This window comes from Silene latifolia, chromosome 2, assembly GCF_048544455.1.
Source record: "Silene latifolia isolate original U9 population chromosome 2, ASM4854445v1, whole genome shotgun sequence".
NCBI classification, from domain to species: domain Eukaryota; kingdom Viridiplantae; phylum Streptophyta; class Magnoliopsida; order Caryophyllales; family Caryophyllaceae; genus Silene; species Silene latifolia.
This window is the reverse complement of record NC_133527.1, coordinates 14,458,459-14,477,754: the sequence shown is the minus strand read 5'-3', so window position 1 is coordinate 14,477,754 and position 19,296 is coordinate 14,458,459.

Below are 19,296 nucleotides of genomic sequence, written 5' to 3'. Positions count from 1 at the left end.
CTCATTACCTATTCTCTTTCATTCTTTTTATCCAAACTTCTTTCAAATTTCATTCAAAACTAAAGATAGCTTTGTTTCAAATCATAATAGGAGGCCGGGAACATCAGGTCGTTCTCGGGTTCCACGACAGCGATGGAGCACTACGAGCAGCTGTCGGCGGAGGAGAGGGCCATGATCGAGCGTAGAGCGTTCGGTCCTCTGGTTCAGGTCCGGAGGGATATCGTGAAGAGGAAGTTGCGGGCTAACCTTAGCCTGGTCCGCGCTTTCTTGGATCGATTCTGGGATACGACTTCCACGTTTCACCTACCTTTTGGTGAGGTGGGCGTCACTTTGGAGGATTACGGCATGATTTACGTCCGCCGTGTGGGGCCGAGGAGATGGTGTGGCCGGAGACCGCTATGAGGGCGGATTCGGCCGAGGCGAGGAGATTGATCGGCCGGAACTTGTCGCCGAAGGTCTGTTGCGATCTTGGGTTTGGTACCCAGTACCTACGTCCGAGACTACTTTGCGGGAAGACCCGTGCCGGTGACGATCGATGGGAGGGAGACAGCTCCTCCTCCTTGTCACAACCGCGAGAGGGGCTCGTCTGTGGCTTTGGTGGTTCCTGTCTTCGATTTACCTCGGAGACAAGGGCGAGAGGCTATCGACGAAGCTCCTTCCCTTTCTTTCTGACCTGAGTTCCCTAGGGCGCTGGGACTGGGTCACTGCTGGTTTTGCGGTCCTCATCCGCTTTATGAGGGCCATGGTTCGTCCGGAGTTGATGGAGAAGGGGACTTCTCCTGGCGCTGTCGGACCTGGACTACTGTTGGAGGTATGAACCTTCCTTTAGACCAAAGTAAATTCCTTTCTTTATTAAATCACGAAAGATCGTCATTGATTATTCTGTTTTACAGGCGTGGGTGTACTCTTACTTCCCGAGTCTCGCGCCCAAGAGGACGGAGCCGCTGGAGAGGGCCTATCCCGTGGTGAGGGATTGGGTCATGTGCCGGACGAAGAGCAAGCGTTCTTCTCACAACGTCTACCGGCGGGACGTGAACGCCCTTCAGCTGAGCAGCATGAGTATTCCATTTACTCTTCTTATACTTTGCTTTTAATTGATCATAGGAATGATTCTTTGCCTTTACATTGTCGCAGTGGGTGCCCAGACCTTGGGCGGAGTACGCTGGAGCGCCTCCTTTTGTCGCTGAGGTCCTTCGACCTAGGAGCCCGAGTCGGCTGCTGTTGAGGACGTCGATGGGTCCTGTGTGGTACCTGGGCGAGCGGTTGGCTCGTCAGTGCTCTCGGGACGCGTTGACGGTTCCCGTCGATCCTCCTAGGATGATGTTTAGGGAGCCTTCTGAGGCTGAGAGGGAGGCGGACTTGGCTGGTGCCAGTGGCGACGACCTTCTTCTCCCTGGCGAGGACTACTCGGCGTTCCTTTACGGGAGGTTGGCGTACTGGCCGGTAGTGGTGAGTATCTTTTACTTTTTCTTGATTTTGATTTTGAGGATTGCGACGAAAGATCATCGATTAACGAGAGCTATTGGTCTTTGCAGGAGGTTGAGGCGGTGGGCATCGAGCCCCCAGAGTACCCCGAGACCCTCGAGTGCACTGACGTGACTGGGAGGACGACGATCTCCGAGTTGCGTGACTTCGATGTAGGTGTGACGGATGCTGGCTTAGATGACTGGCAGCATCTGATTCGGAGGGTAAGTCTCCGACTTGTATGACTTTTGTGTAAGAACACATTTGATTGAGTTTGCTCAATTTGCTGAGAATTTCTTTTGAAAATGCAGGTCGCACCGTCCCGGTTCGTGGCATTATGGAGGGTGGCCAACCGGCTACGAGCTACTGCCATCGAGGCACTCGTCGGTGGTCGAGGTCGTCAGGTATGAACCTTATTTGATTTTTGATTTTGATTTTTTGATTTCCAATTTTGCTTGAACCGATTGACATGAGCCAATTTGTTGCTGTTTACAGGGTGACCGCGAGCTGGAGCGAGAGTTGACCCAGTCTCGGGAGGAGACCGCTCGCTTGCTGAGGGAGCTCGAGGTTCGGGACGCCGAGATCGCCGTTCTGGTGGCGAGAGTTGCCGAGTTGGAGGGCGCCCAAAGCGTAGCCTTGTGTAGTTTTGTAGACTTGTACATTTTGGACATTTGATTTTGGAACATTTTTGGACTCTGTTTGGGCGCAAGCCCCGATTGCTTGGACTTTTGGACTTTATTCGGGGCGCAAGCCCCCAGCTTGCTTGTAAATTTGTATATACGATGGCCTGAGTGCCTTTGCTGCTGGGTTGTGTTGCTTGTACCTGCAGGTTAGTTCTTGAACAGGTTTGGTAGACAACGGTTTGCGCCGTCATGCTGCCGAAATTTACATGGAAATTACGCAAAACATATATTTTATATACATAAGGCCTTTAATCAGCGCAAAATGAGACTCAAAAGAGCACAAAAATGCAAAAATGCAAAAATTTTGTCGGAAATGACCGGACGGTAGGGAGGGTTACCCCCTAAAAAAAAGAAAAAAGAGAAATCTGTAAGTGTAGAAATGAAATGTTGAAATGAAAACAGAAGAAAATTATTTCCCAAAAAGAAAATGAAATTTACTTCCTAAAAAATAAAAAATGAAATTCATTTCCTAAGAATAAAAAGTTTTGAGTGTCATGAAATGGCGAAGGTGTCGATGTCGCCTCGAAATGCGTGCCCGCGAAAATAGGAAACTTGAAACATGGTATACTGCTCGTATTTACCAAAATAAAATCCCGTAGGAATAGGAAATTATTCGTTATAGAATTAGGAAAGATCCAAACGCGAAATCACGAAAAGTGAGCACTGGGGAAGAGGCGCGGCTGAGCCGCGTCCCTTTGAAGAGGCGTAGCGGCGCCGCGCCTGTTCCCAAGCCGGTCCGTTACGGCGGATTTTTGGAAACAACAATTAGTATAAATAGAAGCGTCGACGGGGCGTTAATTTACACAATTCTTCCGTCTCTTCCTCGTCTATTCACATAAAACTCTCAAAATAAATCTTCAAGAGAAATTTGTCATCATGAATACTTTGGAGATCCGCCTGAAGGAATGGACCAACGAGTTTTCGAATATGGAGAAGCACAACATGGGTGCTTATAACCTTGGATCTTTGTTGAGTTTGAAACTCATTAAGGTAGTAAAACCGTTCTTGGATGCTTGCCTTGACTATTGGGACCCGAATTATCATGTTTTCGCGTTCCCGGGAGGTGATATTTGCCCGTTTCCTGAAGAAATTGCTGCTATTGGTGGGTGGGACCCCGAACATTTACCTGTCATTCCTTCCACTTCACAAGGGTATAAGAGCAAATTCAGAGACTTGCTTGGACTGACTAGACTTGAGGTGGATCGCTTAGTTACCCTGAAAGACGTGAGAATGTTGGACTTTGTAGACCGATTCATTAACAGGGCCGACCCTACTATTTCCCATGTTGCCAGAAGGAGGGCGTTTGGCTTTTGTTTGCTGCACGTGTATGTCTTCCAAGGACACGTTGATGAAGATTTGAGAGGTGAACCCCGTCTTTTGGGTCTTATTGAGCAAATGGAGCTGCGCAGGAGCCCAGCTTGCTTGTGCTTAGGAGAGATTATCTTGGGTTTAAATAATAGGATATCTAACCGCGATCTGCCGTTCTTGGGGAGTCCCGTCATTTTGCAGGTAAGAGACATCATCTTTTTTTTCTTTCTTCTTTTCTTTTTCGTTTTTTTTTTCTTTTTCTTTTTTTTTCTCGTTTTTTTTTTTTCGTTTTTTTTTTTTTTTTTTTTTTTTTCGTTTTTTTTTGTTTGGTGTCTAATACCTGCTCTTGGTAGGTTTGGCTTATGGAACGGCTCCGATTGATCGAGCCCCCAGTTCATGCACTTTCCTATCATTCCCGTATGATTGCGATGAGGACGCGGTTGTACATGGTGGACTTCACCCGGGTCTGCGATTATTGGAAGAACAAGCTGAAAAGTGATGATGGCCCGTTGATTAGGTGGGTTGTACCGTGGTGGCACCTCAAGTCTGTCTATGGAGTGTCTTCTTTGGATCCTACTAGGTCCGTGCGCATTCCGGGATTGGAGTTCATGGTATGCATCTTTCCGGAAAGATTGATGAGGCAAGTTGGGTTGAAGCAGACGATCCCTAGGCTTGATACCGTCCCCCATGATCGCTATGGCGCTTACTACAGAGAGCCGAAGAGAGTGGGCCATTAAATGGGCCCAAAGAAACATGTGGTTCTTGAGTTTCTCCGCCAATGCTTTGTGGGTGTCGGACTCTTATCTGAGGTGGAGAAAGGCTGCAACTCCGGAAGAACGCGAAAGACTGAGGAAACGCAAGCCTGTTGACTACAAGGCGCGCGAGGGAGAAAAAGAGAAGGAGAAGCATCTGACAGAGGGAGAAGAAGAAGTCGGGTTTTAGGTCATTCACCCTTCAAAGAAATCAAAGACTACTCCTGTTGCGGAAATGGTGGTTAGCAAGAATGGCAGAGTCAGGCCTCGAGAAAGACCGTTGGTGATTAGGTCCGAAGTGGTGCAAGAGCGCCCGGCTCGAGGTCGTGACAAGAAATATGACAAGAGTGACAAGGGCAAGGGGAAGATGGAGGAATAGCCCGAGTCCTTATTTATTATTTGATTATTATTATTATTGTTGTTGTTGTAATAAAAAGGAGGGATTTTTAGAATCCTAGCCTATTCTATTTTTATTATGTAACGTACTATTATTATTTAGAAATTGAATGAAATAAAAAAGGTTAAATGGTTATGAAACCGTTGAGATTTTCCACTTATTATTCTTGTCGAATTTCAAATGTAATGCAGATGTCCTTCTATTTACATTTTTTTTTAGATATAATGGGTTGAATCCCGTGAAGGATTGCCTACGTATTCACTTAAAAAGCGAAATCAAACCCTTGCGCGTAGTTCAAGAAAATGTAAAAGAATAATTGTTCGAAGCAAGAGCTTGTAATGAACATAGAAAATAAGCATGAGCTTTTGCTTACTCTGAAGGTGCGAATTTAGTTTATTTGATGGTATGAGGATGACAAACTTGTCAAAATGCAAGAGCACAGTAACATTTAGCTTATTCCAGCTTGGCCAGGGGCCGTTTATTTAGTGCCACAAGAGCGACACATGGGTTTACGCGAGGCGCGTTTTTTGTCCTATTCTAGGCATAGTACCGTTTCAATTGGTCGAGGTTTGTGGGGTTTGAAAACTCATTCCCATCTAGGTCTGTGATTCTAACCGCACCCCCTGGGAGTATGGATTTGACTAAATATGGTCCGGCCCAATTAGGTTTGAATTTTCCCCTTGGATCAACAGGTAAAAGGGCTCTAACCGATTTGAGTGCTAAGTCTCCTTCTTTGATGTTTCTTGGCCTAACCCTTTTGTTGAAAGCTCGTTTGATACGAGCTTGATATGTTTGGACATTATGTAAGGCGCGTAGCCTACGCTCATCCAGGAGGATGAGTTCTTCATACCTATCCTTCTTCCAATCGGCCTCCGGGATTTGGCTTTCTAGTAGAATACGCAAGGATGGTATTTCTAGCTCGACTGGTTGTACGGCTTCCATGCCGTAGGTCAAATAGAAAGGAGTAGCCCCAGTGGGCGTCCTGACAGATGTACGGTACCCCCATAGGGCGAAGGGTATCTTGCTTGGCCAATCTCTATAGTTGTCAGTCATTTTCTTGAGAATTGTGACAACGTTCTTGTTTGCCGCTTCTACCGCGCCGTTAGTCTGTGGTCTATAGGGCGAAGAGTGGTGATGCTTAATCTTGTATTTGGCTAGCAATTGCTCTGTTTCAGCTTGGAAATGTGACCCATTATCGCTAATGATCTCATGTGGGCAACCATATCGACAGATGATGTTGTTTTGTATGAATTTGGCCACATTTTTAGCCGTAAGACCAGTGTAGGAGGCCGCTTCTACCCATTTGGTGAAATAGTCAATCGCCACTAGGATGAAACAGTGACCTCCTGTTCCGGCTGGGGTTATTTTCCCGATTATGTCAATTCCCCATGCAGAGAATGGCCAAGGAGATGTCATCGTGTATAGCAACGAAGGAGGGACATGTTGTACATTCCCGAAGATTTGGCAATTGTGGCAGTATCTCACGTATTTGATGCAATCGGATTCCATTGTGGTCCAATAATACCCTAAACGTGTGATTTTCTTTGCCATCATGGGCCCACTCATGTGAGGACCGCATTCTCCGTCGTGGACTTCTTCCATCACCTTTCGTGCCTGTGAATGATCGAGGCAACGTAGGACTACACCAAGAGGTGTTCTTTTGTATAGTTCTCCTTGCATTAGAATGTATTGGGAAGCTAATAGGCGTATAGCACGTTGTCCCCTCTTGTCCATATTTGGTGGATAGGTACCATTAAGCTTGAAATTCAGGATTGCTTGGAACCAGGGTTCCTGTGCGATTTCCTCTTCATCGGTGATTTGATGGACGTAAGCCGGCTCTGACCGCCGTTCGATACATAAGGGCATTTCCATCATGTGACCTGGCATATTTATCAAAGATGCAAGTTTCGCAAGAGCGTCTGCAAATTGATTTTCCTCCCGAGGTAGGTGTAGGTATGTTACATGATCAAAGAATTGAGCGACTTGGTCTATCCTAGCCTGATAGGGTGCGAGGCTTTCACTTCGTATTTTCCAGGATCCTGTAACTTGGTTGATGATCAGTGATGAGTCCCCATGTACTCGGAGGTTTTTGATGCCTAAGCTTACTGCCGCTTGTAGCCCAATGAGACAAGCTTCGTATTCTGCGGCGTTATTTGTCACCTCGAAGTCGAGTTTGACGGCAATCGGTGTATGCTCACCTTCAGGAGAAATGAGCAACACTCCTATTCCGAATCCTCTTAAGTTTGATGCTCCATCAAAGTATAGGTCCCAGGAGTCTACATCTGTTTGAAGTATATCCTCGTCGGGAAATGACCAAGTATCTATGGTTTGTGCGTCGTTGATGGGATTTTCTGCGAAGAATTCGGCGACGGCGCGACCTTTTATAACTTTTAGTGGCACATATTTAAGGTCGAGTTCTGAGAGCATCAGAGTCCATCTTGCCAGACGTCCGTTGAGGACGGGTTTCTCGAAGAGGTATTTGACTGGATCCATTTTGGAGTATATCTTGACGGAGTAGCTAAGCATGTAGTGACGTAGCTTCTTCGTTGCCCACACAAGAGCGAGGCATGTCTTTTCGAGTTGCGAGTATTTGCACTCATATTCCAAAAACTTCTTACTTAGATAGTAAATAGCTCTTTCTTCGCTTCCTACAGTTTGAGCCAACATGGCACCCATGGCGGTTTCGATTCTTGTGAGATATAAACCAAGAGGTTGATCTTGTTGTGGCGGCATGAGCACTGGTGGTTTAGCCAATATCTCTTTGATTCGGTCAAACGCCTTTTGACAATCATCATCCCACATGGTGTGGTCTGTTTTCTTGAGTTTCTTGAAGATAGGCTCGCAAATCATCATGAGTTTCGATATGAATCGACTTATGTATTGTACTTTTCCCAGAATCCTCGACTTCTTTTTTCTCGTTTGAGGTTGTGGCATTTCGATCAGAGCTTTGATTTTGGAAGGATCTATTTCTATACCGCGTTGGCTAATGACATATCCCAGGAGTTTTCCAGATGTTACCCCAAATGTGCATTTCTGGGGGTTGAGTCTCATGTTGTACTTTCGTAGCCTTGCGAAGAATTTGCGAAGGTTTGCAATATTTCCCTCTCTTTCCTTGGATTTGACGATCATGTCATCTACATATACCTCAACTTCTTTGTGCATCATGTCATGTAGGAGTGTAGTTGCGGTGCGTTGGTATGTAGCTCCGGCGTTGATCAATCCGAATGGCATTACCGTGTAGCAATATGTTCCCCATTGGGTGACGAATGCGGTCTTGTGAATATCTTCCATGGCCATCTTGATTTGGTTATAACCCGCATATCCATCCATGAAGGATAGTAATGCGTGGTCTGCAGTATTGTCTACCAATATGTCAATGTGAGGTAGAGGGAAGTCATCTTTCGGACTTGCTTTGTTCAAGTCCCTGAAATCAACACAAACACGGATTCTCCCATCCTTTTTGGGCACGGGTACTATGTTAGCTACCCAGTCAGAATACTCGGAAACTTTGATGAACCCGGCTTTGAATTGCTTGTCCACTTCTTCCATAATCTTTAGAGCCCATTCTGTTCTCATTCGTCGAAGCTTCTGTTTTACAGGTTTGAAACCTGGTTTAATCGGAATCCTATGTTCGGCGATATCTCTGTCGATCCCTGGCATGTCTTTGTAGGACCAAGCGAAAACGTCTTTGAATTCATTTAGGAGGTCTATGAAATCGGCCCGTTCGGTGGAGCTCAAGGTAGTCCCTATCCTAAGTTCTTTGGGTTCTAGTTCGGTTCCAACATTGATGGGTTCGGTGTCCTCTATTACAGGTCCCCCTTCCCCTTCCTGTAGTATTTCTTTGGCTACGTAGGGAGGTATTTCGGTCAAGTCCGGGTTTTGGTCATCCTCGGTATCATCGTAAACAGAATTGCACTCAAGATAACACAAAGAGTAAGCAGAACCTGATTTATTCATATTAAGATTTGAGTAAAGTTGAAACAAAGAAGCCAACTGATCCATGGTCAGTGGCGGCAAAGGGACAGTAATTGGGGCATTTCCCGAACTACCGTGACTACTCGAGGCTAAGCTAGGAGAAACAAAGGGAGTGGGGATGACAACAGGAGTAGACTCTCTAATGACTCCTCTAGACTCGACTCGACTCCGACTCCGACTCGAACTCGTCGTCTTCTCGGTTCTCCTTTGAACATCTCTCCTTCTCCAAAGAGTGAGCTTGAAGAGTCTTCCTTGGTTGTTGGTCCATTTGATAGATTTTCTCCATCCTTTCTGCGCGCTTTGTGTCGATATCCGTGATCAACGCGGTGGGGTTGAAGCGATCGTCTGAAGTATCATAGTAATGATCTCATCTGCGCGCCTTAATGAATCGATCTTCTCCAAACAATAGGCTAACAGCTTGTTCGTCGAAGCAAGGTGCTTGACGGGTTTTGACGGTAGGAACCGTTTCGGGAGGAATGAAGTAGCAATCGTGAAAGATCTCGATTCCGGCTAATTTCCTCTCAAGATAATGCCAAGGTTCGGGAAATCCGTGAAAGAGTTCTGAACTTCCTTCTTGAACGAAGTACCCATTTAGAGTGGGGAGATATGGCCTCATTTGGACTCCCACGTGCTTGCGATTTTGGACTTGAGCGAGCATTTCGAGAACTTCTTCTTTTGTGGGTTTGTACCCTAGTCCAAGTGGTATCCTTGTCGAGTTGCCTTCCTTGTATGGTGCGAAGGTGTTCTTCCGAATTGGGTTTAAAGGTATTCCAGGAAGTATCCCAGGATTTGAGTATGTGGTTGACCACCAAGTTAGAGTAGGGATTATAGTATAAGGGTGCCAACTCACTTTCTATGACATTTACACTTTGGAAGCCCCCAAGTTCGTATACGGATCCGCAAGGACTTGATTGTTTGATTGCTTCTCGATTATTGCCTTGATGGGTGACGAAGTGATCGTCACAACTTTGCCATTTAGTGGGATCTTGATCTTTTGATGAAGGGTGGATGTTACCGCTTTGGAAACGTGAATCCAAGGCCTTCCTAGAAGTATGTTGAATGAAGCTTCGATGTCCACTATTTTGAAGTTAACCTTTCGTTCAATCGGCCCCGTGGCTATGGTTAGGTTAACAAGTCCTACCACTTTTCGTCGCGTACCGTCATATGCACGAACACCTTGATTTGTAGGAGTCCAATCCGACTCCTTCATGCCTAGTTTGTATGCCGTTTTGAGGGGTATGACGTTGACCGCGGAGCCATCGTCTACCAAGGTCATTGGCACATTTTTCTTTAGACAAATGACAGTGATGTATAGAGCAAGGTTGTGACTAGCGCCAAAAGGTGGCAAGTCTTCATCCGAGAAAGTAACTGGATTACTTAGCTTAGGTGATTCTTGGAAGACCAAGTTGACTACATCTTCAGGAGTGGAGTTATGTGCCACATTCAATTTGGCCAAAGCTTGCAGTAAAGCTTGGCGATGTGGAAATGAGCTTGCCACTAGTTGCCAGACTGAAAGATCAACCTTGGTCTTCTGTAATTGCTTGAGCAAATGATCAGTGGGGTCATCTTCGTTGTCATTTGGTGTGATGACGTTGGTTGGACCGCTTTGAGTAGTGCTTTGATATGGGCGACCCGAACGAGTTAGGTGATCCACATCTTGGTCTTCACCATTTTGGACTATTTCCTTGACTAGGGAGTTTTCAATGAGATATTCATCTTCATCATCATCGGCCCAAACCCCATTGACTGCAGCTAGTTCCCTCATTCTCATGATATCACTTTCTAGTCGTATGATTTGATCGACTAGTTTATCAACCACGGTGACTACTTCTTGCATAGTGGCATTTTGAGAGAAGATCAATGGTACGCGTTCTTTAGGTATTGCATTGGGATTGCGCAAGGCCGTTACCATGTTTTCTAGTTCCTACACTTGCCTATCTACATTCCTTGCCCATGTGATGAAGTCGGAAATGGTAGGGGAGATAGTGGAGTAGAGCCTTTCTTTCTCAATTGCATGAATTTCATTTTCGGTGGGAGAAATGAGGTGTGAGCAATCTAAGGTAGATTCGTCACTTGTAATCACTAGAACTCCAAGAGGATTCTGAGTGTTGTTGGGCTTACCTCCTGGTGGAATTGGAAGTCGACCATCTTCAATCATATCTTGAAGCACGTGTTTCAACTTGTAGCATTTTTCTGTGTCGTGCCCCTTGCCCCTATGGTATTCACAGTACGAATTTTCATCCCAAAACTTGGACTTCTTTTCGGGTTCGGGAGTAGGTCCAATGGGTTGGAGTTTACCTTGCTTCATTAACCTTTTTAGAGCGTTGGAGTACGTATCCCCAAGGTTTGTGAATTTCCTTGGTGGAGTAGTTTTCTTGGATGGCTCGAGAAGGTTAACTTCGTCGGTCTTGCTAGTAGAGCCGTATGAACGACTTGTGGGCCCTTGATATCCTCGACCTACCGTTTTGGACAAGAGTCCTTTGCGGATGTCATCTTCAATTCGTGTCCCTAATACGGTTAAGTCCTTGAAAGTCTTGATGTTTTGATATCTCAAATGGTTGGCATATATGGGCTTGAGATTATCCACAAACTTTTCCACAAGAGTAGCCTCATCCGGGCATTCAACTAGTTGAGTACTAGTCTTCCTCCACCTACTTAGGAAGTCGGTGAATCCTTCTTTGTCATTTTGGGTAAGAACCTCTAGAGTACGCATGTTGACTTGGATCTCGGCATTATCCGCGTATTGTTTCGATAACTCGATTGCGGCGTCTTCCTAAGTAGCGACCTTCTTGTGATCTAAAGTGTAGAACCATTGCTTCGGAATGGTGTCAAGAGATGAAGGAAAGATCCTTAAGAACATCTCGGGTTTGATGCCTTTGATAGACATGTAATCCTTGAAGGCACGAATGTGGTTCAAAGGGTTCTCATGTCCTTTAAACTTAGGGATATCCGTCATGCTAAAGTTAGTTGGCAATTTGGAATTGACGGCTTCATACTTGCGATTGTTTTCCCTATAAATGTCATCCCCCTTAAGGTACATCAATTGCTCCTCTAGGTATTGGAGTCTCTTCTCGGCATGCATTGTCCCTATGATAGGATTCTCATCCCCAGACTCGTCATCGGAGAAACGTAGTACTTCACCTTTAAGGGGAGGCAACCTTCCCTCTACATCAAATATACGGCCTTCGATGAGCTCAAGGCGGTCATAGGTTTGGTTTTGGGTAACTTGCATTTGGGCTAGCGCGGCTAGGATTCGATCATTACTATCTTGAATTTGCTGGAGATTTGTTTCTTCACTTTATCCGGGCATCTTGGAAACTGGATAAGAGATCGGCGACGAATCAAAACACGATCGACCATTCTATCACACTTGCTAAAAGAGGAAAAGTTTTGACTCGTGAAGTGGGTGTGTGCCACTTGTGTTGAGTGAATTTTGAAGAAAGACAAGGTCTTTGAAAATGTGTGTCCTAGTCAACTGTAGTGTAGTTGTAGGAGTGGACTCGAAGTGAGGTTTGAAATGGGCTTGTGGCCCGAATTTTGACACAACAAACGGACAGAGTTTTGACCGGATTTTGCGCTAATTGAAGGCCTCTTTTTTTCGAAATTTTGTTTTGAAATTGGGTTTTGATTTTTGAAAATTCGTCATTATTTGTTTAGAAATGGTGATCACGTAAGGTTTACATATTTATACAAGCATTATAACGGGATGCTGAGTGCATTTAAAAGGGTTTTGATTTAAAGGGTGGGTTGCCATACCGAACCATCAAACCCGAAGTCTGTGGAGAGGCTCGTGCCAAACAAGAGTAAGGCCGATTCCTAGTCCATTTCCTCAAGTAGTGAAGGCCCTTGATACAAACAAGAGTAAGCATCATGGTATGGATGACGTCAATCGCTATCCATCCTTAGGCCCAAATAAGAATTAGGACCGTTTAGACGGGACGATTGGTCGAATGGGTTGGGTTGGGCCTAGGAAGGCCGAATAAACGATCTAGGAAGACCGAGTTATGAAAACCGACAATTGTCTTGTACAAACTTATTCCCTAACCTTGTTCAAGTTTCACCCTTGCTACACGTAAGTGTATTATCCCAATGAGTCGCCAAACGTGGACAGCGGGCCGCCCACTGGGGCGCTTGGTGAAGGTCGAAAAACAAGCGTTTGCATTTTGTAAGGAGTCGCCACCAATTTTTATGGGAAATTGGAACCGTTCGAATACCTCGTGCCATGTCAAGACACAAAGTAGTGACATGAACACTAAGCAATCGTTACCCTTAGCATTCTATGTCTAGAATGACTCTCGTGGATGCCAATGAACACGGGTGCTCACGGAGATCTGGAGTAAGGGGTGAGGGTACGTATTAGGAAGCTCTTTTGATCGAACACCTAATCCCGCCCGCCTCGATAGCGGCCTCTACTAATGATTAGGGAAGTTATTCGTACTTGATATATCGTCGGCTATATGCATGCAATGCAACATCCAAGTCTTAATCCTAACATGTGAAATTTAGACTAAGTCGGTTGACACGTAATTTAGCATACAATTGGGTCGAAGTAGGATTTAATGTTGATTTACATGTGAAAACATACAAACAATAAAAGAAATACAATAACTATGAATTGCAATAATGAAAATTACATTAATTACAACGGATAGGCGATTTATGTCGAAAATACCTTTAAAACGGATAGATTGAGAAAAAGAATAAAAGAACAAAAGAAAGAATTAAATAAATCAACGAACAGGAATTAGCGTGATATTATGGATAATAGTTGATTGAACGTAGACTAATTAAACTAGGTCAAGGCAGAAACGGAGTTCAGGGACAGAACTCAACCAGGAACAGGCGCAGGAGAGTTGCGTCCTTTGGAATAGGCGCAGCAGACGCTGCGTCTGTTCCCTGGCTCAGTTCTGGCCGTGAAGCCGTAATTGCAAGCCGTTAATGTCGATTGGTGATTTAAAGGATTAATTGATGATATTTACTCGGATGAAAGTGATTAACAGGTTAATTGCATGTGAATGATGGTCATAAAAGCGATAAACATGAATGATACGGATGTAAACGAATTAATTACATGAGATTATGATGAAAACATTAATGAGTCCTCTGTTGAAATAAGTCAATTAGGCTAAATACGACGGATATACAACGAATATGGAATAAGCAGATGAAAACTATATCAATGACGAATTCCAGAAACTCAATATGAACAAATTGAATCTCTAAAATCCGGGTTTGAATTTAATGACGAAAACCCGCAAATATGAATTACAAGGGATTTAAGTCGGATTTATGACGGTTAAGACATGCTAATGAATGATGAATCATATGATACAATATACATGTGAATTATCAGTGACGATTATATCAAAGAATTAACGGACAAACAAATAACAAATAAAAAGAAGCGAATTACAGAGGACGAGGAAGAAGATAAGAAGCGAGAATCTGCGGCGGCCTCACGAAGAGGCGCAGCAGAATGCGCTCCTTCAAGAGGCGCAGCGAGCTTGCGTCTTTTCTCGACGTCTCTCACCGAAATCCGCAAAAGCAGAGTTTTAAAGCACGGTTTTAGAAATCGGTTTTAATGGTGTTTTCGACATAAATCTTACAATGGTGATACGATAAATAAAATACAATAAATAAGTAAGGATTATACACCCTCAGACTTACATGTCGACGAAACGATATGAACTAAGATATCGATTAGTGAATGCTCGACGCGAATGCAAAAAGAGTGCCCTCGTAAGAGGAAAACGATTGATTAATTAAGTTGATTATTGGTGTAGTTGGTCAAATTGGTCGGTCATGCAACGGAGAGGCTGGTACCCGGAAAGATCCGAGCTTACGTGGTCGAAAGTTCAAGCACGTAGGCGCCAATTAGTAAGAACAAAGTCTAGAATGCAAAGGGAGAAGAGAAGGGCGGACACTCGCGTGAGAAATATGAGGAACGAAAGCTCCTATTTATACTAATCACACGACGGAATTAGGGTTTCGGAGACTCTTTGGAAGTGAATCTCGGAAAGATATGAAAAAGATACGTAAGACATACAAAGAAGGGCCTGGGAAAAGGCGCAGCAGCCACTGTGTCTCTTGGAAGAGGCGCAGCACCTGCTGCGTCTATTCCCAGAAGGTTTCCTCCTGCTGAAGAAAGATTTCCGCGTTTGAGTTATGGTAGGACGGAAATAATTCGATTATCTTATGAATATTACGGGATATTATTTGCCAAAAGATAAAATTTATGAAATATGGAATAGAAATATCCGGAACATTCCAGAATATTCCGACTCGGGATTTAACAGTTATCAGAAAATGGAGACGGTTTTTGACCCGGACTCCGAATGTACTCTAATTACTGCCAAAACGACCGTATCGGGACGTAGATGACAACTAAGAGGTCGACATTTAATATTTGAGCAATCACTTGACGATAATCTTACGAACTGTCACAAATCGTTCCGCGTATCAAACATGCGGCCCAATCATCACTGGGTGGTTTGCGGGAGGTGCAGAAACGAGGTATCTACAAAAATTAAATATTTTAAGTAACCTTTTAATTATATTGTATAGATAGATTTTACCTCAGTTTCATGCCTTTTGTATTTCTTCCCTCTTCAGATTACCCACGTGATGCTTTGTCTTATCTGCATTCACATACATTTCACGATGCTTTAAAATTCATATAAAAAATATATTGACCAAAAGGTAAAACATCAAGATGGCAAATACTTCACAAACGAATCAACATTGTCACATGTAAATCATTGAAATTAAACCAAATTGAAAACATGAATTTAAATATAAATCAAATGATTTATAAAACCAATAACATAACAAATTAAAATATACTTTATTGGACATAATTGTTCCGGGTGTAATTCCAGAGCAAGTAAAGTTACCACCCGTGGCTTGTCGAATGATGTCTTGAGTTGGATTCTCCTTTGGTCTTAGTCGTTCCTCTCGGCCTCTCCTGCAACAATGAACGAACTGAGGGCTTGGCTTTGTGCCAAGCGTACTCACTCCGACGCCCAAGTCAGTAAACTTAAGGGATAAGTTGTTACTTGGCTGAATGTATATTGTAGAGAGATAAGGAGGATATTACCAGATGAATAGTATACTTAGGTTTAGTTGTGGATTAGTTGGGATCCTTTCCTCAATGAAGATTGAGGAGTATTTATAGGCTTTCACCTTTTGTCACGTAGTGGCCAAGTGGCCAAGTGGCTAGCAGGTGGAAAGACTGATCTACCCCTCTGCCGAGGGACCTATGGCAGGCCGGCGGGCCCTGTTGACTCACCGCCGAGGGGTCTTGGATATGAGTACGCGGGTATGTGTCCCGGCTGGCAGGTTGTCATGCCGAGACCCAGCCGACCGGCCGATGGGTCGCATCGGCTAGGGCTCGTCCTAAGTCGTTGACTTCTTGTGGATATCTTTGACCTTGCTCAATATGTTGACTTGGTCGTGGTGCGAATATGCCCGATCAATTTGCCCCAGCGTAGTCTATGCCGTGGTATGGGCTCCGATGTACGTCTGAGCGTATATTCTGCGCAAGTAATTTGTAAAAAATTTTCTGCATCGGCTTCTTCTGCGGCGGCTTCTTTTACCTCTGCCGGTCTTTCTTAGGCCGTACCATATCCCCCCTCCACATGGATGTGTATTGGGCATCCGATGTGGAAAAAGAAAGGGACGCTGGTCGAGACCGGGGTTGAGAGTGCCGGTAGTTTTTGATTGCCCTCGGTCGGCGCTGTCTAGCTTGGTTGATCATGTGGCCGGCGGAGAACAGATGCTTGGGAATTTGTTGAGGAAGGTGAATAGGCAAGGATATATGAATAGGCGTGTTGAAGACGCTTTGTCACTGTTGCATTGATTGACGTCTAACTGTTGCAACGATTGACATCCCGTGGTTGCATGTCCGACACGTGTCTGCACGCTGATTGGTTGACGCTTCATGGGCTGTTCTCTGATTGGTCCTTCTTCATGGGCTTTTCCCTATAAATAGGGCAGTTATCCCGTGAAATTGGCCACCAATTTCATTCTCTCCAAAATTTTCCTCTAAACTCTCAAGGGTTTTCTTCGTCTTCTAATTCTCAGAGTTGTTATCCCGGCGAGCGTTTTTCTTCAAGGTAAACAAACATTCCAATTTCTTAACTCTGTAAGTCATTATTGTAAACATGTCTTCTGCTGATGCCGGACCTAGTAAGCCAGCGCCGGGGGGTTCCCTGTCGCGTCTTGATGAGGAGGAGATACTAGACGCCATTCCGATAAGGTTTGGGGGCCCTAGGTCTCCTTCTCCCGTAGTCGATCCACCAATTCTGGAGGAACGGGAGGATGAGGGTGACGATGCTGATGAGGATGAGGGGACTCCTTCTGATGGTGGGAGGCTGTCTATCCCGGATCATGACGAGCCCTGCACGACTGGTCTTGACCGTGCTTGGTCCCATAAGTTCGCCAGTTGCTCCGGCGAGACATTTTTCGGAGGCCATTTCTCCTTCGGTGAGGGGTACAAGATCGTTATTCCTAAAAAGGGTCAGGCGGTCTGTTGCCCTCCACCGAGTCACACCGGCGTGTACATCAGGCATCTGGAGTATGGGCTGCGGTTTCCTCTGAATAAATATGTCATGGCCATTATCAAAGCTATGAACGTCGTGGTGGCCCAACTACATCCGCTGGCCATGAGGACGATAGTTGGCTTTGTGTGGCTCTGCCTTTTTAGGGGGGAGATCCCGACAGTCAACTTATTCCGCCGCCTTCATCATCTACGACCGTCAATCGCTGGTAAAGTGGGTTGGTATAGCGTGCAGGCGGAGCCAGGCTTCGCCTCCGTGTACAAACTTACTTCTTGCAAAGACTGGCAACGGCGATGGGTGTATGTTCAAGTGCCGGAGGACTACCCCCTGCCCCGGTCTTTCCAGAGCCCTGTTTACTTGCGGTGTGAGAACCGGGAAGAGCATGAGGAGTGTACCTCCCGGGGGAAAGCTAAAATGGACGCTTCGAAGGTTCCTCTTACTGAGGATGAGAAGCGGGCGATGCAGCTGTTTGACGCTGAGAAGGGATGGCTGCCCCCGACTCAAATTATTCTTCAAGATGAGCTGCTCTGCCACGTCGGGACAAATACCCGCGTACTCATATCCAAGACCCCTCGGCGGTGAGTCAACAGGGCCCGCCGGCCTGCCATAGGTCCCTCGGCAGAGGGGTAGATCAGTCTTTCCACCTGCTAGCCACTTGGCCACTTGGCCACTACGTGACAAAAGGTGAAAACCTATAAATACTCCTCAATCTTCATTGAGGAAAGGATCCCAACTAATCCACAACTAAACCTAAGTATACTATTCATCTGGTAATATCCTCCTTATCTCTCTACAATATACATTCAGCCAAGTAACAACTTATCCCTTAAGTTTACTGACTTGGGCGTCGGAGTGAGTACGCTTGGCACAAAGCCAAGCCCTCAGTTCGTTCATTGTTGCAGGAGAGGCCGAGAGGAACGACTAAGACCAAAGGAGAATCCAACTCAAGACATCATTCGACAAGCCACGGGTGGTAACTTTACTTGCTCTGGAATTACACCCGGAACAATAACAACAACAATACTCAATAAGAATACTCAATATACTCTCTATAATCAAATAAATAAATTAAAACATAAAATATAATCCACAACTTAGAAGCTCATGGGCAAATGAGCAATAGATTTTAAATAAATATTGTGAATAGAAACTATCATAGGTATTATAGGTTTTATAGCCATCACACAACCATAGACTCCCATATTTTAATTTTATTTTTAATTTATTTTGTGGTGTTATTAAATTAGATAATTGATTGCTGAGCAACTCAAGAGGTGAATTAAATAAGGAAAAATATTAATGAAAATTATGGGTATTAAGTAGTATAAAGAAATCTAATAAATTTATTAACATATTATATTACAAAAATTAATTAGATAGGAAGAAATTTTAATTAATTTGGTGGGTGTTAAGTATTATGAAGAGTTTTAATCAATTTATTATAATGTTTAATTAAAAAAATGAATTAAATAGGAAAAAGTGTTAATAAAAATGGTGGGTGCATGTTAAGTAATATGAAAAGTTTTAATTTATTAACATGTTTTATTACCAAAATTTCAATTAAAATGTTAATTTTAATTATAAATTATGACATTTATTAACATGTTTTTATCACAAAAGTTCAATTAAAATGTCAATATTGATTATGAATTATGAAATTTTGATGTAAATTTGTAAGAGTTACATAAAATAAATTAATTTATAGAAAAATGAATTAAATCTATAAAATAAGACAATTACGTGGCAATGAGTTTTGATGCTCACATTTACGTGGCATTTACGTGGCATTTTTGGATCCTACGTGGCTTTGTCTACGTGGCGTTTATTAGTCATTTTAGGCTAGCCTTTTAATTATATTTTATAGATGTGTGCCTTACACGCATAGGTGTTTCGCTTAATATTTTACGACTATTGTGTCTTAGGTATTTTGCCTTGCCGTCGTTTGTTAGCATTTATAATGTATAGTGCTTATTATGTTCCGTCAGCGTTTTTGGCCAGATGATGGGCAACATCCTTTTCTATTCAATTTATCCTCTTGCGGTTAGATAAACAATTAGCCAAATTGGCACGGAGCAACGACTAGTAAGGTAAAAAAGAGCAAAAATATAGGATACTCATAATGGTTTAGCAATTCTCAACACAAGTAGTCAGCAATATCT